General features: G+C 33.9%; 1 protein-coding gene and 1 long non-coding RNA gene across 2 annotated transcripts in view; one reads left to right on the top strand and one right to left on the bottom strand.

Moving 5' to 3' along the window:
* The window catches only part of LOC137404082 (uncharacterized), a 257,551-nt gene that overhangs the window by 185,453 nt on the left and 48,006 nt on the right, over positions 1 to 24,092 (top strand). The gene's annotated exons all lie outside the window — the stretch shown is intronic.
* Positions 14,326 to 23,267, bottom strand: LOC137404641 (uncharacterized). The gene is made up of 5 exons (XR_010979723.1): positions 23,168 to 23,267; positions 21,787 to 21,843; positions 17,703 to 17,759; positions 14,866 to 14,988; positions 14,326 to 14,361 (listed from the first exon to the last, which is right to left on the bottom strand). It is a non-coding gene; the product is annotated as an uncharacterized lncRNA (long non-coding RNA).

Here is a 24,092-nt window from a genome sequence, read left to right as displayed (position 1 = left end):
ACTACATGTAGGTGTGGCACAGAAGATGTCTTCCTACTGAAACTGCATAATTACATTTCTCCTAAAGATATTGCAATTCTAAGTATGCTGATGTTCCACCTAACAATAAAACTTTAATCAATAAGCTTTTCTTTGAAAAAGTTTGTTTTAATGTTGTGGTTAACACAAATCATTTCGCTCAGTAAAATTAAAAACAATGATTATCATCAGTGATTTATTTCAAGCTAATGCTTCTTTGTTCAAATCTTAGTTAAGAATGGTATCATTGAAATATAATATGTAATAAATAGTTGGATTAAGAAAAGCTCTATTTTACAAACCAACAATTACAGCGGTACTGTTCCTTTCCCTTCTAAGCAAAACGCACAAAAATCAACAACATTGTACACATTCAGCCTGTACTATTATGAGAACAGTATATGTCCATCTAAAGCCACAGTTGGAAATCAGAAAAAAAAATTGTGTCACATAGGATTTAAACTTGCAAGATTCAACGCGTTAGACTGACACAATAACAATTGTGCTAATTGACCTTCTTGCAATAGTTTGCAATAATTGAATGTTTAATTTTTGCAACTGACAATATTTTACCGCACTCTAGACTGCCATGGTATTTTTAGTACAAACCAAGTTTAGTCCAACTCTTAAGCTGAATAAAACTATTAACTGTCTAACAGTCAATGTTTTTTCATGCACAGATTGACTATTTAATTGTATAAAAATCCCTTATTATTCAGTTGGCCTTTAACACTCTAAGGTTGGTGTGTTTAGATATGCCTATTGCTGCCATCCATGTACCAATTAAGCATCGGCTTACTGTCAGTCATTTTACTGAAAGATCGTGATTTTACTTCATGGTATGTTCACGGGTTTTTTAAACTTCAAACTCTAAAACATGTTTGTAACATTTTATTTTGCAAACGTGTTACCAGAGCTATGCACCAAATCGACATGTTTATGCTTTGTGCATTACTAAACCTATGTAAAGCTGTGATCGCAATGAAACTAAAATGATCATCTCCAATTTTACTTACACTTACAAAACTATTATTTCCGTCAGAACTTAGCAGATTACCGTCAGAGTTAGTGCTGCGTCTTTCATTATCTTTCTAATTACTAAGCCAGATTTTGAATTGGCTGCAATTTCATCAACATATGTAACTCTTTGTTTTTTAAGTCGCGAGGAACTTGCGAAGGCCATAATAACGCTAAATAGTTCAAATGTTGAAAAAAAGATGAGCGTTTCCGAGTTGAAATTTTCCAAACAAAGACTTAAAACAGACTTGCGAATTTATGCAACTTTCATAGAAAAATATTTAGACAACACTGTCAATACTATAAAAGTACTAAAGATCGTTGGTTATGTTATCAACAAGTAATAAAATTAAGTTACTATGCGACTGCTTGAAAATTTGCTATAGTGTGCATATGACAGTTGGCCTTACACTTTGCATAAATGTGCATATGGCAGCAAAAGGGATATCTTGCTATGAACAGTTTCTATAGTTAAATGTTTTCCATGCGCTTCTGCCTTGCCAGTATTTAGGTATTTTATATAATAAAGACATTTAGCTTTAGCTGCTACTTACCACACTCCTAACTGGCAATAGTTTAAAACACCAGAATAGGGTTGTAGTCTATAGCACTAAGCTATCGTACAATACTGTTTTGAATGCATCTTAGGGTGTATCATCTAAGTACTTTTACTATCGCGAAATTCTGCTTGCGACCTGAAACACGGAGGTGAAAAACACTGACTGAAACACGACCACACAGTGGGATGCCAATTTAAAAGCCAAGCAGAACTTCATTGAGACAGCTGATCTAAAAAAGAAACAATATTTACTTGCAACAGGCTGAAACAACAATTACATACAACAGGCAGTGCAGCTCGACACAACATACTCGTATAGCCAAGATCAATGTTCTATGGCTCTTACAAATATGTTTGTATAAAACACATTTTTATTGAGTAGCTGATTAATTAGCCTGTCATACGTGTACCTATTTGAAAGAAAAGAATCATCTGCCTGCATTGAACCAATAGAAAACATGTTAACAACCCTCACCGACCTGGGATTTTCCGTTTTTTGGGAGCACATATTTTTGTTCTCGCAATTTCGTTTTTTACTACAAGTGTAGTAAAAAAACCTTGGTAACTTTAAAGGTCTGACACGGCTGGTTACTTAACCAGCCGTGTCAGACCTTTAAAGTTACCAAGGTTTCAGAAATGGGCAATCAATAGACTTTTGAAAATGGATTACTGATTGCTTCCTATGTTATTAGCGGAAAAGGCTGAGAACACGACCGAGCTCACACTGCAACACACTTTTAGCTTTTTCTTTGCATCATTATATGTAATAAGTTCTGTTGATTGATATGTTTATAAAAATCTCATAGGCGGTGTGGTTCAAAAATAGGGGCTATTCTAACCTGAGGGCACACACATTCATTGGTAAAAGTTAGGTCTTTAACAAAAGCCATTACATTTATGAGAATAGCGATTTGTATAACAAAATATGTTGTATTCTAATAAAAAGTGTATTACGTTGTTCTATATAGATTGATATGGTAATGATGCTACCACTACCAGGCACACTGGCCTTTTAGCTATAACTAAACAACCATTTGTATTAACCGTTTTAGGCAACACTCTTGCTCACTTGAATTCTTGAGTTGTCTGCTCCTGTAATAATATTATGTTTTCCAAACTATGATACAATTAAAAGTGCTTTTGTGAATCCTGGTCATCAAATGTTTTAGCAATTTTTTATAACATCAAATGGCAATTCAAATTTCCTCTCTTCCAACAAGATCAATAATTTTTTTAATCTGTCTTAGCATTTTCAACTTATTAAAGAATGAAGTAATAAATTGTTCAAAAATCATGAACTTGTGGTATGACTACTACTCTATTTCTTACATCTATCGCAAAAAATTATCGTCGACTTTTACGGACCTCAATTGCAATTTAAGAAAGCTTAAGATGAAGAGCTAAATATATAAAATAAGTACATAGATTCATTGCAAGTTTACCAATTTTTGATGAGCTTAAATAGAAGTAGCATAAATTGAATCAGTGCTTTTATTGAATAACAACAGGTTTTATGTAAACTAAAATCATTTATTGTAGGCAGGTGACACTGGAGGCAAATATAAACAGACAAGATCCTCATGCACACTTTTCGATCAATGTGGATTTTATTTGTATTATTAACACTGATTACACTAAAACTATTTAGTTCTTCTTAAATGGCCAGTGATCAAATTTTGAAATCTCACATTGCAGATGCATATTAACCGACTTAGCGTTGGAAGGCATTTGACACCACAACGATCGTTTTCCCTATATTTTCCAAGTTTATTAAAAATCCAAAAAGTTTACATCACTTCTATTATTTGAATTATTTTGATTCTGATCAAACAAAAAGTCACTAATGATCGCAGGATCAAATAATCTTTTATTTTACCGTTTTGAAAGTCGAGCTGATGTTGACTGTTTTTTCCAAATTTTATTCTTTTTCAAGGAGAGGCAATTTGTTTAGCTTTTAGCACAAATCAAAGCCTCTCAGATAATCATTTCATATTGTAAATCATCAACCGATATATTGTTGATGATATTTAAAACTTACTAGTGTTCATATCCTTTGTTTAACGTTACTAGGCGACAGTTTTATAAACGTCTACCGAAAGCGACATAAATTTTGTTTCTTCACGCAACCGGTAAACGACATTTTAGTCGTTTCTCTGCCAAAGGGTTAACACTAAAATAGTACGTCCAGCAAGTCCAGCAAAATCAAGAAAAGTTTAGACCAACAGATTTTGCAAGCAAATAATTTTTTTAACAAATATGCTTCAAGATGTCATTTCTTACAGAAATAATTTTTTCAGTTGTCTAAGCTAGGATTATTAAAAATAAGTCAGCTAGCTTTATAACTCGCATGTTTTTAGACCACTTTAAATTACTCTTTCTAGGTTTAATGTTTTCTTCCAAAATACGCATGATACAACTAAAACACAATTAACACTAAAATAATATGTCCTAAGCTCCAACGAACAACATGAGCCTTCAATTGCTGTGCAGACGGCTTTTCTCCAAAAATTGTAATCTATTTGAAGAAGGTTCAATGCTGGGACAAAAAAACATGAAGTTGCCCTTTCGAGCACTTTAAAAAAATTCAAAAAATCTGAGATTATATAGACATTATTAAAGTCCTTTAAATAGCTCAGAAGTTTCTAGTAGAACAGATTTTCAGCCTTGGTTTACACGATTATGGCATGTGCTTTTACAATAAAGTTACTCTGCCATTGGCATGCAAGTGCCACTGCGCCTGTTTGTTACAGTTCGTTTTTGTAACACTATTCAAGAAAACTGAAATAATTACTAGCTCAGGTAAAATTTCCACTTTAATGCTCATATCAACCGATTAAACAATTAAAAACATTCTGGTTAATTGGCAGTAGACATGAATTTGGAGACAAACAAGAAGGTGAAGTAAATAAAAGCAACAAAAGACTGATTGATACTTGTTGTTGCTAACTAACAAGGTGAAAGCGGTGTCTGTCTGACTTTTCATTTATCCATCGTCGGAATACAGTTAGGAAAAATATATATTTTTGATGAGACTAGAGCTCATAACATTCATCTGGGTATATCAATACTCCAATGCTTGCACCAATAGGTAGCTTTCCAATTTTTGGGAGTTTATGAAAGGCTAGTCATTTTTTCTATTTTTTGACACAACTGACATCTTCTAATGGCAAACTAGTTTAACTCTTTTGCTACTGCATAAAATTCTGACCGAATGATTAACCTTCCCAAATTAATTCAAACGTTTTTTCGAAAAAAAGCGATATACCGCTAGTATTTAAGCAATAACTCAAAAATGAAAACAGATATTATTTTACTGTAAAATGCATCTTATTTAAAAGAATGTTCTCTACAAGGTAAGCTTAGAATTGTTTGGTGAATCTCACTCTCACAATTTTTCTGACGCTTTGTTTGCGATAACGATCTGGTTTTGCCGTTTTGAAAAAATGTTTGGAAATTGAATAGTTGAACAAAAATAATGTATATTGGTTGCACCTGACTAGCAACAATGTGGTCTCGTGCGAGACCAGACTTTATTAGTCTAGCTAATGTGTAGGTTTCGTAATGAAAAGCAATGTGAAACCCTATTGAAACGTCAATACACCGGCTTACTGTCTGTACTTAAATTACTGTGAAATGTTAGAATGGTTGAACTGCAAACGAATTATATTGGTTGCACCTGCTTGGAAACAAATTTCTTTAATTGGAGGCATAATTTGATGTGTCTAGCTAATGTGTGGGCTTCCTAATAAAAAAAGTGAAACCCTATTAATAAGCTGATGCATAGGCTTGCGGTGGCAAAAGAGTTAACAATGTACTAAAATCTATAATAGCGAACCCTATACATACTCTTATTGCTCCAGTTCGGCAAGAATGTAAACTATATTTTTAAAGCCAGCTATAAAATTCTCGTCATTGAATTTGAGAATTTGCACCAACTTGACACTTTACTTCATGTGAAAGTATTTATGTTGCATCAAACAAAAGCTTTACATAAATTATTTTTAGGTGGAGTTCCCGTTATAAGAGGAATGCATTATAAGAGCATTTACTGGACAGATATTCCAACCAGATAAAGTCCAAACTATGCCCATACACTTGAAGTTCATTCTTTGAATTACCATACTGGGATTGAAATTGAAATACGACATAACAGTCAATCAAGAGAACTTCAATTTATTTATCATACAGGAAACAAATACATTATGTTTAGAGAAAAATGCAAGTGTTTTAACAAAAAAAGTTTGAGCCATGTACATGTATATATAGTACGTAAAAAAAACTACTTTTTATTTTGCGATTTCACTTTTCACAAAGAACCAATGTCCCTGTGTATCACGAAAAATGAAGGATAACTGCAAAAGATAGCTATGACAAGCAGAACGGGATTTTGAGCAAAAATTGGATTTATCACAAACAGATTGTAAGTAATACTAATATGCGAGTCAATCTATTAACCAACATGAATGCCATTGAAAGTTATAAAGGGTATAGCATGGGGCAAATTATTAACTCTTTCGCTACCATAAGCCGATGTCACGGCTTCCGAGGTAATATAAGTACAGACCATAAGCCGATGTATTGGCTTATCATGAGGGTTTCACTTTCCTTTTCATTACGGAGCACACACATTAGCTAGACAAATCAAACTCTGTCTCTACCAAAACAATTTGGTTGCCAATCACCCGCAACCAATAGAATAATTTTTAGCCTAACAGTTTCATTTCTACTTATTATCAAAACAGAAAAACCAGATCATTATCGTCATGGCAATAAGAAACACACAGCGTTCATTCAACGCAAAGAAAGCGTCAGAACATTTGTGAGATTGGGACTCACTAAACAGTTTCATAGTTATTTTGTAGAATTTTTTTGAAAAAGATGCATTTAACAGTGAAACGGTAGGTTTTGATTTTTGTGATATTACTTAAATACTAGCTGTATATCAGTTTTTTGAAAATTTGTTTGAATTAATTTTGTTAGGTCAGAAATTGATGTGATAGCAAAGGTGTTAAATGTATTTGCAAAAAATAATATAATTGAATTTTTAAGACTAGAAGTGATTTGTTATCTCTATAATTGTAAAATACCTCTAAAAAAAAAATTTTTTTTCACTAAAGCTCATTCTACGTTTCTCAATATTTTGGTCTTAAAACACCCTGATTTACCTTCACTAAGTTCTTGTGTCCACTCTCTTCTGACCAGAAACATCCCAAAGATGTATGTAAGCTGTTTGAACCTTAAATTGCCAGTTCTGTAGATAACTTGACTAGCATCAAAGGGGATGCAGGACATGTTATGGCAGCACTCTGCAATGATTCATAACAAAATAGAAATAACAAGTTTTTTTTAATAGAACCTTTTCCGATTTACATTAACTGTTTTCAACATACGTTTACAGCAAATCGTTTGCAAGTTCATTGATTGCTGCAGAAAAAACAAAAACTGAGCAAGTAGAAGTGTATTTGGTATTCTAGCCCTGACATTCAATCACAGCTTTTATACTCCTCACCGGTGTAGTCTTTAGGCATTAGAAGAGCATGACTTAAGCAATGTGAACAAAATTTCAAAAGCGATCACCAAGTCATGAAATCGATTGTCAGTTGTCTGACCTTGATTTGGACTTGGCTTCTAGATAGTATTGTAAGGTAAAGTTTAGAGCTCGTCACCATGGGTGTTAACTGCAAGTTTCTGTTCCTGTCTCAGACGCTACGCTAACCTATAGTTTGTACAAGTGCTATCGCCGGTAAACAGGAAACAGGAATGCAAGAACACGACAACTATAAACATGCAAGGGTGAATAGGAGCTGTGTACATAATTGAAATTAAGCAGTTATTCACAGGGCATAGTCCAATTTGTAAAACATAATAACCAGAACCTGACGTTCAACCAAATTATTGTTAACCTTTTCCACACCGTTCCCGTAAATCTTATGGCCTGAGAGCGCAGTCTCAGCGCACCAAACCCGTAATTGCCATCAGATCTGAGTCTTCGATAGGTATTTTTTAAATTCATTTATTTATTTTAAAAATGGCACTAAAATTTTTCATTAATATTTTGAGGAGTTTTAAAAGATATCATACTACTGTTTTGAGGCTGTAATTACTCCCTTCTACGCATGTGCAAAAAGAACACTTTGTTAGAAGTTGAACGGTCTTTATGGAAAGCTGATCATCATGAACGGATGCGATATTTGAAGCGCTATTAAAAAGATTTGTTTACAGGAAGATAACAACAGGTTTGAAAGTGAAGAAGGGGATTTTAGACCAAAAAATGTGAGAAAGCCGATGAAAGTAAAAAAGAGAATCAACAAAATGAATGGGATTGCGAAAGTGAGACTGAAACGGCCGGTGTTGAAACGGCTAATAATGACGGATATCAAAGAGGAGCTGATTTAAAACCAAAATAATTACATTTTGCTAACAGTCTGGCAGGAGTATAAGTTTGAATTCTTAAACAGGTAGGTGTTTTTTATTATTCAAAGCTTTTTAAACATCGGTCACTATAAATATTATTTTGAACGAAACAAATAAATATGGCCTTCAAAAACATTGCGATGCGTCGGAGCCTGTTGATGATAAAGATTTGGCGAGTTGTTTGTTTAGTTTTGCATTTAGGTATTCTCAAAAAGCCTACTATGCTGCCTTACTGGTCCACTGTCACATTCCTTTATTATCTACGCTGATTTTTAATCAATTTAAAAATTGAAAGAAAATTAGAAGCAAGCTTACACTTTATTGACAATTTTGAAGACCCTACTGGCAATAAAATGTTCAAGTTAGAAAAAAATTTTGCCATGACATGCGACTGGTTCTATCCTGTTTTTCACTCTGATAAATTTATATCTGTAGATGAAAGCTTGCTGGCATGGGAAGGATGGCTCAACTTCAGACAGTATATTCCATCTAACAGATCTAAATTTGGAATTAAGTTATTTGCTTTCCGTTGCTGTCTCTGGCTATGTGCATCAGTTGTCTGTATACATTGTCGACGAGCAAGCTGAATGCACTGGCAGCGGAGTCACAAGTGGAATATATTTGTGCAAGTCATGTTTTGATCTTTACCATGCTAACTAAATTTATTTACAAATGGTATTTTATTGTTTCCGCAAATGCTTCACTGCTTTGTATTGCTAGCATTTTTACATAAATTTGCTAATCTATTGTATTAGTTGTGCATTGGTGTGCTGCATTTGTTGCACACTTTCATCTTCAGAGCAGCGGTCTAATCAAAAAGTTCTGTTCTCATATTGTTTTGCAATCTAGTAGTCCATGATTTGCTGTTTCTGCTCATAATAAATGTTACTTCATGTTTTTTGCTGCTTCACCAAATGTGTGAATATAGGCTCACGACTTAATTCTTCTTGCACACAACCGGTTAATGTTTGCTGCAGCACACATAAACCTGTGCATTGACTTTATATGCAAAACTTTTACATAGATCTATAGTCTCAAGAAATGCATAAAAACTAGAGCAAAAAATCGTAACTGCATATAATTATATATGTCTAGCTGCCAAGTTTTTGCAAGCTGTGTGGAGGAAAAAATCTCATTCTGCAGGAAAGTTTCTCAGCTTCCAGATGCATATTTATTCACAGTTTTTGTGCCAATTTGCACAAAAGTTGGAGCAACCTTGTCGGGTGACTGTCTTGCGCTGCTTATGGACAAGGCGTCTTGAGCATTTCCAGTGGCGCTCCCGCTATACATTGGAGCTCATAACTCCACTTTTAATGCTCTTGGACGACTAATTTTTTTTGAAATTGTTGTGAACATATAAATCCATGCAGGAATTATTTATACAACATTGCAAAATTGCTTTTAGTAAATATAAAAACAATTGAAAATGACCGACAAAAATAAAAAAACTCGTCGCTTCAACGAATTGAGAGTTTTGCAGGAAAGCAAATGCAAGCTAGCTACATAAAAAAAATCAGCTTGTAGAGAAATTTCTCAGCATTCTTGTGCATGTTAATTTATGTATCTACCTCAATTTTGATGAAAGTTGATGCAGTTTTTACGCAGTGGTATCGAAGGCTCAAATAACCATAGTAAATGCTCTGGTGCGCTGGGGGAATTCCAGCCGTAAGCCCGCGGTCACTAAAGGGTTAGTAAGAACTCTGCACCAGCTTCATGAAGCTAAAAAGTCATACATAATAGTTACATATATATGGAAAAAGAGACAAACCAAAAAGCAGCAACACTTATTCAATACTAAGAATGATTAACAAAGCTGAGAATATTAACCAGCATAATGCGCAGTAGCACTGACATACATTTGCTGCTTGAATGGTATGTTTCCAACAAAAAAAGCGGGTTCATTTTTTTTAAAAAGATTATTACTCCCTAACAAGCAAAATGATAACAAGCCACGGAACTACGAGTTAGCAACCTAGGCAGCTAGGTTGTACATGTAATCCAGATGAGTCTATTACGGTTTTTAGCAAGGCAAATAATTAACCAATATTTGAGTGTTCACCAAACTAAATTTTCTTTAATGTGCCATTTTTAGCGGCACAAAGAAATCAAATTTTTGATGATCATTTGCACCGACTTGAGGCAGGTGGTAAGAGTGAAACAAACTAGATTTGTTCGACTTAGTCAAAAGCGTATAAAAGTATTAGGCACAATTAGCCACATCAATACTTGTTACAGAAATATCTATCATACTAAGATAAAGTTTAAAATCATTTCCATGAAAAGCCTGTTGCAGTGGCTTCTTTTTGTCCTGGGAACATTTAAAATCCTTTAATAGAAAATGAGAAACCTATATAAAATATATAGTATAATATAAAATTAAAACTGGTAGCAAATTTATGTTAGCTATGACATATTATTATTGTAGTTTTACATTAGCACTATTTGTTCTAAACAGTTTGGTAACTACATGATGTATTTAACAAACTAACGTCAACTCCTTTACTACGAAAGGAATTTCTTTACTGCGACATAAGTAATTAGTGACACCTAATTTCTAAAATGAGTCTGTATAAATGGTTATAACTTTAAACCACATGATCTATTAACAGTCTTTTTATAGCAAATTAATCAGTATAATAATACGTTAGTTGATGCCGCGAAAACTATAAAAAATGTGTTGCAGAATGAGAGGGAACACTTTTCGTTCATTTTGAAATTACCGTGAGGTGAGCATAAAACTCGAGTCAGATGATTCATGAATATTATTAGTTTACAATATATTATTACTGATAAAAATAATTACTCTCATCAGCAATATTACTCAATAAAATTACCCAGTCCATAGAACTAAAACTAGTAAAAATTTGTGGCTGTTATGCCTCTGACATGACTGTCATTTCTAAGAAGAAATTGTCATAAAGCAAGTATTCGCAAAGCGAAACTACACTTGGGTTGTAAACATATTTTTATTGGTTCAACATATACAAACAATTGCTTTTTTCATTCAGGTATATATACAGTAAAGTAATTTGTCAATTACTCACTAATCATAAACAATTTGGGTCATGATCTCAGAAACCATGGTTAAATCAGTGGTTTGAGATTGGGAGTTATCTACACTACTATCAAAAGGAGTGAGTTCACAGCTATTTTGCAAAACAAAATTTTGATTTTACCTCAATTACAGCAGGTTTTATGGTCAATAAACTGAATGCATGTAATTAATGCATGCTGAATGCTGAAACCATTAATGCCAAAACATAGTTCCGAGAAAACAAGTGTTGAAGTTTGAGAAACAAAAACTAATGCACAATTGTGTTTACATTTCAAAATGTCATAGCAACCAATATCAATCAAGATGTTGTGATATTTATCTAGATTTCTGAATTTATATCCAGAAAATTATGCTGAAGTTAAAAATCTAAACAGATTGTAGCTGGTTGTCATAGAAATAGCTGTATATCTAAAAAAATGTATTACTTATTCAGTTAGTGCAGCTTTATAGTCGGATAACTCAACTTCATGGTTTGCGACTTGACCATGGTTTTTGAGATTGCGACCCATTCGTACAAAAGCTTGACAAAGCCACATCATGCAGCACTTGGTTATGCGAAAACACTTTGACTATCTTTACTGTCCTACTATGTTCACAGTAGCTCAGGAGTTGAACAATTTGATTCGCACTGAAACAGCTTCGTCAAAAGAAAACAGAAGCAATCAGTGTAAAATCTGCTTTGTATTACTTTTACGTCATGCTTTGCTGTATTTGAGAATCATATTGTATACGTGTATAATTCAAAAAAAAACAATACCAGAGGTTTCCAAGCTTTTAATATTAATCGAGCTAATTATTATTATAGCTAATTTAATTCTTAAATGATTAAAAAAATAACTGAGACAATTTATGCGTAAATTATTGGTGAGCTTGCAACAAAACTTACATTACAGTTATTTAGTCTCAAACCATTTACCGTATCTTACTCTGCTGTGTTGTAAGTGCAAAATATGGGGAAAAGTGATCACAAGATCTTAAAAGATCAAAAGCAAACAGTTAATCGCAGCCATCACAAAAACGTCATAGGTTGGAATTCCTTTACGAAACGGCTAAAATGGGGTGTAAGTTGCGCAGTGATGGCTTCTGTTTAAACTTTTTTGCAACCTCATTTGTCAAAATATTTTTACAAATTTACCTCATGTATTCAATAAATCATGTCTATTGTCCTTAGGTGACTATTTCCTGATCATTGTAATGCTGTCACTTTGAGCACTGATATCTCAAAACCTCGCCTAAAAATTATTTTATTTTTTAACTTTAGTTCGAAGGAATGTATACCATCCTCTGATGACATGAGGAGCCTGTTGGTCACCTGCGATAGTCAAAGGATTCTGCAGAAATTGTTCATGCTTTTTGACAGGAATTATGGGTCACATGATCAAATTACGACAAAAAAATTACACCAAGCTGAAAAAATTGTAAAGTAGCGAGCATTTATAATTGAGCATGTATATTTGATGAGAGCTTCCCGGTAGAACCCGAAGTGTTTGTCATAAACTAGTGCTACGAGACGTTTTATACCGAGGCTGTGATTGGCCTTTAATTTTACGTGATAACACTGCATGTCAGAACAATAACTACATTGAGTTGAGTATATAATCAAAATACAGGGATTCTAACCTACGATGTTTTCCTGATGGCTGCGATTAACTGTTCATTTTTGAGCTTTTAAGAGCTTGTAATTACCATTCTACAAATTCTGCACCTACAACCCAGTAGAGTAAGACATGGTGAATTTTTTGATACCAAATAACTGTAATGTAAATTTTGTTGCGAGTCGACCTTTAAATGCAACTGCATTTTGACAGCATGTTTATAAGCAGGCTTGATGTAAGAAACAGAGTAAGAGTCATACCACAAGTTCATGATTATTGTGGATCATGTCCACAAATTATTACTTCACTCTTCAATATGTTGAAAATGCTAAGAGGGGTTAAAAATTTATTGATCTTGCTGGAAAATAGGAAATTTGAATTGCCACTTGATGTTATAAAAAAATTGCTAAAAATATTTGATGACCAGAATTCACAATAGCACTTTTAATTGTATCATAGTTTGGAAAACACAATAGATTATTATTATTAAATAGGAAAATTTAATTGCCACTTGATGTTATAAAAAAATGCTAAAAACATTTGATGACCAGGATTCACAAGAGCACTTTTAATTGTATCATAGTTTGGAAAACATAATATTATTACATGAACAGAAAACTCCAGAATTTAGGTGAGCAAGAGTGTTGCCTAAAACGGTTAATACAAGTTGTTTTTTAGTTATAGCTAAAAAGCCAGTGTGCCTGGTAGTGATATGGTAGCATCATTACCATATCGTTCTATATAGAACAACGTAATACACTATTTATTAGAATACAACATATTTTGGTATACAAATCGCTATTCTCATAAATGTAATGGCTTTTGTTAAAGACATAACTTTCACCAATGAATGAAGTGTGCCCTCAGGTTAGCATGGCCCCTATTTTTGAACCCGCCGCCTATGAGATTTTTTATATACACACCAATCAACAGAAAATTTTACATCTAAAGATGCGAACAAAAAGCTAAAAGTGTGTTGCAGTGTGAGCTCGGCCGTGTTCTCGCCCTCTTTTGCTAATAAAATAGGAAGCAATCAGTAATCCATTAATCAATTAATCAATTAATCAGCTACTCACTAAAAAAAGTGTTTTGTACGGAAAACTTTGTAAGAGCCATAGAACATTGATCTTGGCTAAACGCGTACGTTGTGCTGAGCTGCACTGCACAGCCTGTTGTATGCACTCAGTTAATGGACTACGTACAAACCTGCTTGTGTTTTAAAACGTTTCAATTCTGAGAACCCTAATTAAACTCATTAAAAAAATCAGTCAAACTTTGCAAAAATGGTTAATATTTTTATATTAACATTTAAATATTAATATTTAATAATAATATTTTAATAAACTTTATACTAAATTTATACATAGTTGAAATACTGTACATAAATATAAAAAACGGATAATTTGTACATACAACTTCATACATTAGTATTTTGCATCCTAACTATTGTTTTAGTTATTTTTTTGATTGCCAGTGCTATGGTATTTTGGTTTAGCCAACTGCCCAATGTAATTATTGACTGCAGTCTCCAGAGCCAACTATAATCATCAAAAGATCAAGACTAAAAAAACAAGGACTCATAAACTCACCCTTTAGCTTTTTTAAAAACTTGTAGACCGATATGATTGGTTCTATGAGGAAATGATCGAGGAACTATAGTTCGGTGTGGAGAGCTCATCTTTATTCTCCAGATCAAACAACTTCTACAAAAGTAAAATGTTTGTAACATAATATTAAGTAAGAAAGTTGATGACCACTTTATGCATTGAGCCTCTGACCACCTTTTATTTGGTATTTGCAGACATGTTGAAAGTGGGCTACCGTTAAACCTATATTTGAATGCTAACTCTATTTTAATGGTACTGCTATTTGAGACCACTTAAAGCAATTGTTTGAAAAATTGAGGGCCATTTTTTATTGAAGGATGGGAGTAGGACTGAAAGATAGAGTGTTGTTGCATCAAAATAGATGCGTTATGGTATTTTTTTGAGGTATTATTATCGCGTTTATCAAAAGTTAAAAAAAAGTTTGGGGTATCGATCAAGTCTAAAATAAATTAAAATTATACCGCAAAAGGGTTCACTTTATGCAAAGAAATTCAAAGCAACAGACAAATGGCAACAAGTGTTGAAACTAATGTGTTGAAAGGTCTATGCGAGGTCATTGAGTAAAAAGCTTATTAAGTGAACTAGTTAAGGATGACCTACCAGCCCTTGAAAATCAGGTTGGTTACGCATCCAATGACTGGGAAGAAGCGTTGAACTAGCATTTGAGATCTGTTCATCATTGTAACATCTCTCAGGAAAGATGACTTTAATGACTACGTAGGCCTAAACAGATAACAAACTACTGATTCACGACCAGTTGATATGTTGGTGGACATGCCGATAAATTTGATATAGGCATACATAAAGTGCTTGCCAACTGGAAAGCAATACATGAGCTGTTATGGATGAGCAGCTTTCAATGCAAGCAGCTGGGCAAATGGCTTTGTACTAGCCTTTGTTATGAAATATTACCCAAGCCTGTGTCAGTAGACAGCTCGCACCTCTGGTAGTTAAAGTGCTAAAATTTTCAAATAAATTAAGTAATTCCATGTCAATAAGATAATACCATAGTCGTTAAATATAAATATAAACTTGTAAAAATTCATGAATTGATGATATGTCAAGTTTTAACGCTTTGATCCTTGCCGATCTTATCAATGCGTGTCAGTAAACCTGGGCAATATTTTCAGCGATCCAAAGAATAGTATAATGATATTTGATCAAACACTAGTAAAAAACCTACCACCGATGTCATCAAACAGAAAAAAATGGTATTTCACCATTGTTCGGGCTGAAACTATAAACTTTTGTACAATTTTAAAAACTCGTAAAAAAATTTACAGATCATATCCATCCAGCACACGCTCATCATCATTTCATGACTCAAAATATACTGGAAAAATATAGTTAGTAAAATATTTTCCACCTACAACACAACAAAGTAAGACTTGGTTAATCTTTCCATACTAAATAACTGTAATATAAATTTTGATGCAAGTAAACCTTTAACTCTTTCACTACCACATTAAAATCTTACCGAATGAATATTCTGCCCAAATTAATGAACCAACTTTTTGAAAAGCTGATATACCGCTAGTAATTAAGCAATATGTCGAGAATAAAAGCAGATATCACTTTACTGTAAAATGCATCCTATTCAAAACAAAATTTTCTACAAGATAATTACAAGGTGATTTTTACTCTTGTACAATATCGAACGTTTTATTTGTGTTGAACGAACGCAGTGTGTTTTTCCTTGCTATGACGATAACGATCTGGTTTCACCGTTTTGAAAAATAATTAGAAATGGATTAGTTGAAACAAAAATTTTTTAGGTGCACGTGATTGGCAACACAATTGTTTCACTGGAGACAAATTTTGATTGGTCTAGCTAATGTGTAGGCTTCGCAATGAAAAGAAAAGTGAAACCCTATTGATAAGCCAATATATCGTTTTACGGTCACTACAATTATCACCGCGATTTGTTGACAATACTTAGCTAAAAATATTTACATTGATAGCAAGTAGTTGGCAACAAGGTTGTTTCACTGGAGACAAAATTTGATTAGTCTAGCTGTTCTATAGGTTTCATAATTAAAAGAAAAGTGAAACCATAATGAAAAGCCGATATATGGCTTACGGCCTGTACTTGAACTACCACTAAAGCTGATATATGGCTTACGGCCTGTACTTGAACTACCACTAAAGCTGATATATGGCTTACGGCCTTTACTTGAACTACCACTAAAGCTGATATATGGCTTACGGCCTGTACTTGAACTACCACTAAAGCTGATATATGGCTTACGGCCTTTACTTGAACTACCACTAAAGCCGATATATGGCTTACGGCCTGTACTTGAACTACCACTAAAGCTGATATATGGCTTACTGCCTGTACTTGAACTACCACTAAAGCCGATATATGGCTTACGGCCTGTACTTGAACTACCACTAAAGCCGACATATGGCTTACGGCCTGTACTTGAACTACCACTAAAGCTAATATATGGCTTACGGCCTGTACTTGAACTACCACTAAAGCCGATATATGGCTTACGGCCTGTACTTGAACTACCACTAAAGCCGATATATGGCTTACGGCCTGTACTTGAACTACCACTAAAGCTGATATATGGCTTACGGCCTGTACTTGAACTACCACTAAAGCCGATATATGGCTTACGGCCTTTACTTGAACTACCACTAAAGCTGATATATGGCTTACGGCCTGTATTTGAACTACCACTAAAGCTGGTATATGGCTTACGGTCTGTACTTGAACTACCACTAAAGCCGATATATGGCTTACGGCCTGTACTTGAACTACCACTAAAGCCGATATATGGCTTACGGCCTGTACTTGAACTACCACTAAAACCGATATATGGCTTACGGCCTGTACTTGAACTACCACTAAAGCCGATATATGGCTTACGGCCTGTACTTGAACTACCACTAAAGCTGATATATGGCTTACGGCCTGTACTTGAACTACCACTAAAGCTGATATATGGCTTACAGCCTGTACTTGAACTACCACTAAAGCTGATATATCTGCTTACGGTAGCGAAAGAGTTAAAACCAGTCTTTATTTTCATTGGAGGGTCAGTGAATGTCTCAATAGCTTAAAACCTTCCAGTTAGCAAAACCAGAATACATTGAAATCAAGGCTCAGAGGCTAACCATGAGACTAAACCATAAAAATACTCATTTTAATATTATCACCAGAACTATATTGAATGCAAATTTTGATTTTTTGTAATAACAGAGAAAAACCATTCTAAGTAGTAACTCTATGTTGTTATTACTGTTATATGAAACAATACCATTTTAAAGTTCTTGTTGGCATAAGTAACAGCAAAAAAACAACAAGAAAGGCGCACAGCTAATGGCTAAGTCCTGGCAGTTGTTGTCTAAATTAGAGACCATATGAATGCAAACCTGGAAAGAAAACATGGAAAAAAGTTAGATCGTTTTATCTGGTCAGTACATACCTGCAATCAAGAGCAAGCCAGGCATTGTAGCATTATTACGAAACTCAATATCGGACTCTACAAGAAAAACGACAATTGATTAGCATCCATTTATGTTGGCAAGTTAGACAGTACATCACCAGTTAGACAAAGACATGAGTAATGAGTGTAACCAGTGCCAGCATGTGGTTTACAGCGATTGATGAGATTAGCTCTTTCTCTGAACTAAACAGCAAACAGGTATGAGATTACATAATGCCATACACTCAGCTATATACAAAGGGGTGTTTAAATAATGCTTCTTACTAGTTTAAGACCTTTATTTCTTGAACGGGTTCTATGTTTGGCTCTGAAAGCTAAAGCTCGAGACAAAGACTTGCAAACTAGCATATTAATGTTTATTTGAAGAGCTTCACGATTTTGCATGTACCTGTATCATGGTTCGTTAGACAATCTTCAACAAAATTTTTACAAACAAAAGCAAGGCTAAGTCAAAATAGTCATTTTCTCTCAAATAATATCTGCTACTGTGAATGTTTACATAACCAGATAAACTCATTCGCACCCATGCGCGAGTTAACGCAAGTTAACATGCGTATTTATAACATTGTCAGGCACTCAACGCGTGTTTACTCGCGTCTGAAATTTACCAACTCTTTGCATCATTATTTTTTAGTTATAAAATAATACTTTTAATTTGCTATAAAGAAAGATTTCTGGCCAATCAGACAAACTTTAAAATATGCTTCTGTGACATCTCCGACAAAAGTTATAACCCGATTAGTACACCTATCTCAATATCTACCAAAACCGGAAATCATCATGCTGACTTGAAATTTTATCGTTTGTGATAATCTTTTTTCAACTTCAGCAGTAAATACGCAGATCAAAAAGTGGTAAGACACTGAAAGACTGCATAAATCAAATTAAAACATTATTTTTAATGTTTCAAAGTTTCTATTAACTTTTAATTTTGCCAATTTGAATCGTTATGCTCGAATAAAAATGCATTCTTCACGCTGCCAGCTGTAGTCATACTGACGTTATCTTTCAGTTTCGATAGGATCATATTGGTTCTGAGAGCTGTCTATGATATCTGAAAAGTCAAGAACAGAGTTATTGAACATATTTTTATTATTTGAAACATTTTCATGAAGTTTTATTCGTGTTATATTGGCATATAGATTTGCTATGCTTTTGTTCGAAGAAAAAATTCAAAGTTTCTCGTTTGGAAAAATTTGAAGTTTCATGATTTTCGTGTTCGTGACTAACTACATCTGTATAAATAATCTTTATAACTATGTATTGTCTGTAATAAATAACTAATTTCAGTCAAACTTAGTATATTTTGCAATTTTTATGGTGCAAATCTAACTTTGTTTCAGCAAATGACATTTTTTTGAAAATTGGAAATTTCCTAAAACTACCTTCTTTGATGCATGAATCTACATAAAAGGGATACGAGTTGTTTGTATGAATATAATATAATTTGAAAACGGAGATTTGGCTGGTTCTTGTGAAATTTAAATGAGTAAATTATCTTAAGTTTGTTTTTTGTAGTAGTAATTTGAATTACGGCAACTTTCCGAAAATCAGCAGTATCTGGGGCAAATCGCCTAAAAATTAGGCAGGTGCGAATGAATTAATATCATTCAATAAAATCAATAATATGTAAATCCGCGACAAAGAGTTTTTCTCATGTCATGCATATCTAATACGCTTCACAAAGCCCTGCAATTATCAGTTCCTGCAAATCACTTGACATTTCTACCGCTTGCTTCAGCTTTTATGACTATTATTGCTTCAGCTTTGCTTCAGCTTTAGCTATTATTGGCTTGCGTGCTCTGGTGGGTTCTTGTCCCAGCTTAGTGCTTTATGTATGTACGAAGATTTTGGTTCTAGTAAGTGTTTCCGATCAAGTTTTATTATTCACAGGTGTGTTTTGCCACTCTCTAGCTAGCTCTGCCCTATAAGCCTGACTCTTATTTGCTCCGAGAGCCACATAATGCGTGTATAATGAGTCTGTGATAATATAGCAAAATACTAGATAAACCGCAGTGAAAACATTGGCCTTGCCTTGAATGTGGCAGCAGTGAATAACAACCCTGTCATATTTAGCCATACCATGTCAATTACTTTTTTTGGTCGCTATAACTTTATCTCTATCTCTTTCTTCAAGTATATGGAACAATTCAAGTACTGTTCCATATACTTAAATTGTAATTACAGGTGAAAATGATTTTCTATCATTTTGCAGGTACAACTACAAAAACATTGAATCTTAAATCCAAAGAATAGAGAGTAAACTTTTAAAAACACTACCCTGCTCAAACTTAATTTAGCAAGTAGCATTGACTGAAACATGTTAGATATCCAGTGTTATATTTCAGCAGCCTAATTTAATCCATAACACCAGAATAGTAATTGTGATATTAAAATACAATTATAATTATTTCCATAGATGCATTAGTCCATAGCAGGCATAGTTGTTGAGTATCGCACATCTTTCAAGCGACTAATCCCAACATTTATTCATTGTGCTTCAATAATTCATGTGCCAAACTCGAACTCAGAAGTCAAAATTCTAGCAAACATGATAAAAATACTCAAACTTTCTAATGCCAAAAATTGAGAGAAGATAAACTCACATTTCCAGTGAGTATAATTACTCAGGACAAATATTAGGGGAGAAGTGGGATATATGGAAACAGGGGATACATAGGTATCCCATTATTAGAAATTGTTTACTTTATTTTAGTTTTCTATTGCTTGTATAATATTGTCCAATCCAAAAAATAGGTCACTGCTGTCATCTTAGTTTCTGTCAAAGTGAAAATGTCAAGCATGGAGGTAAGTTACCTTTCATGAGTACTGTTTCGTAAATTTACTTAATATTCTAGCAGGTTTAACATGCAGCAAATGAATGACGTTTACTCAAATTTTTGTTTTTAACATAAATAAACATCTTTTAACCGATTTGAGACAAAATTTAAAACTAATCTGTAAATAACTTGAGAGTTATGGCACTTTACAAAAGTTATAAGCTGGGTATACATGGGCCATTAAGGATGAGGGTAGTTGGACCAGTTGGCCCAACTAATCTACTGCAATGCAAGCGCAAAAACGGATAGATGGGTCAAGCGGCCAAGTATAATTTTATCATAACCCATTCAATTTACGCTTTTAGCCAATACCATAGTTTTATAAAAAGAAAGCAGCAAAAATCTATACGTCAAATAATGTTATGGGTAGTGCTGTAATAAGATATTAAAAGAAAAGCTTTCAGTTATATGTATAGCCTAAGATCATGAAATTTGCCCTTATGCCCAAGTTTCCTCAAGTGGTGGCCTCTGAATCCTCCATACTGACCCATGCATCTTTCTTCAAAGATAGATGGCCCATTGACTTTACTATATGAAATTATTTGAATGCAGTTGAGAGAGCAAAAGTAAAACCATGTTCACCGATGCACTTAACCAAGCTCTAAGAGCATGCAAAATTATAAATACAACGCAAAAAAACCTTAGTTATTTCATATTAAAAATGTAACTCTTTTATTGGCTCAAGTATCCTACTTCTCACCTACTCTGCACTAACAAAAACCAACCACAATACAAGGACAGCACAACACAGAATGGGTAAGGTCTGTTGGTTAGGTTATTGAAAGCTGGCTGAAATCATCATTGTTAAAGACAGGGTTTATCTCTATACGAGGGTCAGTGTATGTCTCAATAGCTCAAAACTTTTAAATTAGACAAAAACAGAATACATTTAACTCAAGGTTCAGAGGCTAACCAGGATACTACACCATGAAAATATTCATTTCAATGTTATGACTAGAACTATATCGGTTGCTAAATGATTTTTGGTAATTACAGAGAAAAACTATTTTAAATTGTACTCTTTTTGCTATTATCATTACTATATAAAAACAATGTGAATATTAAATTTTCTGTTGGCATAAGTAACGATAACAAAACAACAAGAAAAGTGCACAGCTAAAGGCTAAGTCGTCGCAGTTGTTGTCTAAATTAGAGACCATATAAATGAAAGCCTGGAAAAAAAAAGAAAAAAAGTCAGATTGTTTTATCTTGTCAGTACATACCTGCAACCAAGAGCAAGCCAGGCATTATAGCATTATTACGAAACACAATGTCACACTCTACAAGAAAAGACATTTGATTATTAGCGTGCATTTATGTGGACCAAGTTAGAGAGTACATCACAAGTTACACAAAGACACATGAGTAATGCGTGTAGCCAGTGCCAGCCAACAGAGACAGTGATTGTTGACACCCTGTTGACAGTGATTGATGAGATTAGCTCTTTCTCTGAGCTAAACAGCCAACAGGTATGAGATTACATAATGCCATACACTAAGCTATATACAAAGAGATGTTTAATTAATGCTTGTTACTAGTTTATGACCTTTATTGCTTGAACTGGGTTCTATGTCTGGCTCTGAAAGCTAAAGCTAGCTGGAGGCAATACATGTCCCGCAGGATACTGGAAAAATATCAAGCAAATTTTGGTCATTGAGTTTTCTGATGATAGGCTACACGCAAATTCGTTGCAAACTAGCATAATAATGGGTATACGAAAAGCTTAATTATTTTTAATGTACCTGTTTCATGTTTGGTTAGTCAATCTTCAAAAAATGTTTTAAAAAAAAACATGGCTTATGGCAAAATATATATTTCCCCTTAAAGAATATATGCTACAGTCAATGTTTACATAACCACATTAATTATATCAATCAATAATATAAACATCTGCAGCAACAGATTTTCCTCATGCCATGTGTATCTAATACGCTTCACAAAGCTTTGCTAGCAAAGCTTTGCTGGCCCTTAATTCTAGGCTTCTAGCATTATAAAACGTTTATTTTACATGAATTTTTTTGTCTTGAATCTCTATACCGAAAGGTTAACTACTGCTAACCTTTGCCTTGAAACGGTAGCTTTGATTAGCATATAGTAGGCCTACGGAACTAATTTTTGTATGAGTATTACAATATAAATTATATATTCTTTCAGAATTCAATTAAAAACTCTTTCTGTAAACCATTTTTAATTAAACTTTTGTTATAGATCTTTGAATCACTTGAATTTTTGAGAAGTTGGAAAAATTTGGGATTTTAAGGATATAACGTAAAGCATGCATCCGACAACCAGCTAGCAATGGAAAATTATTCAGTGATGCATATCTACCAATGTCTACCAATGATCGCAACACTCGATTCCTGAAGATCGCTTGACATATGAGCTTGACTTGACTTGAGTATGAAGCAAATGTTAAGCTACAGTCATCCAAGCTTTCATTGAAAGTCGTATATTTTTGTTACTTTTGATGAGCGACAACAACAAATCCTGTAGCCCAATGTAGTCCCCAAAGTTCAAGGTAAAGTAAAATCTAAAGCAAAAGCACACATACCTGCTGCTTTCATTATCTGTTTCATTTCTTAAATACAGTTTTATCCTACTCACGTTGGTCTAAATCAGAAACTTGCAGCCACATAGATCTTCTGCCAGCTCAGTTGTCCTCCATTGATAATACTTGCACTAAAAAGCGTTGCTGACATGAGATGAGTTAAATGAGCTAGATTTGAAGCTTAGATTCGATCCCGAGTGCACTCCGAGTTCACGCAAGCGATAGTAAATCCTACAGAAAGAAATGTGGTTATCAGCACAATTAAATTAGGTGTATGCCCATACGCAGCTACGTAATTTGTTTAGTTTTTTGGCTGTTGGATAAATGAAGACTCAGGGTTTACACAGCTGTCTGCAGGTTTGAAGCAGGCCTTACCTTAGCCTATGCAGAAAAAGTATTGTAACTCTTTGATGATTTCAACATAACAGAGAGAGTTTACTATCAGGCTTGTACATTTTTGATGGTTTTAATTTATACGCTACGCTACAGCACGTACACTAATATGTATAGACAATATACATATATGTTTAAAACAATAGCTGGGAGAGACTTGCCAAATTATTGGTTTAAAAGGCAATGATGAAAGCGTGCATAAATTTGAGCACAATTTTTAAAAAACAGTATTTTTGTATTGTATAACATGTTCTAGGACATACAAGTTTGAACCATACAAGTGATTTTAATGCCTTGCCAACCCCTTTTGGTAATCTCTGCTATCTGGTATGCCTATGGGATTTATTTGAAGATCTTAGGGCTTTCTGCAATGCTTAAAAAACAGCACACATTTCACAAGCTATTGGCAAGCGAGATGCATCATGACTAACTGCTTGTCAATGAGAGAAGTTTAAAAAACACTAACATTAAGCGGCAATGAATTTTTTTTCAAATCAGTCAATTTGAAGTTAATTACGTGATTGCAGCAACATGCCCTATCTAGGGCAACAAGCCATAATGGAGAGCTAGATTTAATGATGAGAAGTT

Source organism: Watersipora subatra, chromosome 9 (genome assembly GCF_963576615.1).
Source record: "Watersipora subatra chromosome 9, tzWatSuba1.1, whole genome shotgun sequence".
Lineage (NCBI taxonomy): Eukaryota > Metazoa > Bryozoa > Gymnolaemata > Cheilostomatida > Watersiporidae > Watersipora > Watersipora subatra.
This window is presented reverse-complemented; position numbering and strand designations above follow the sequence as displayed.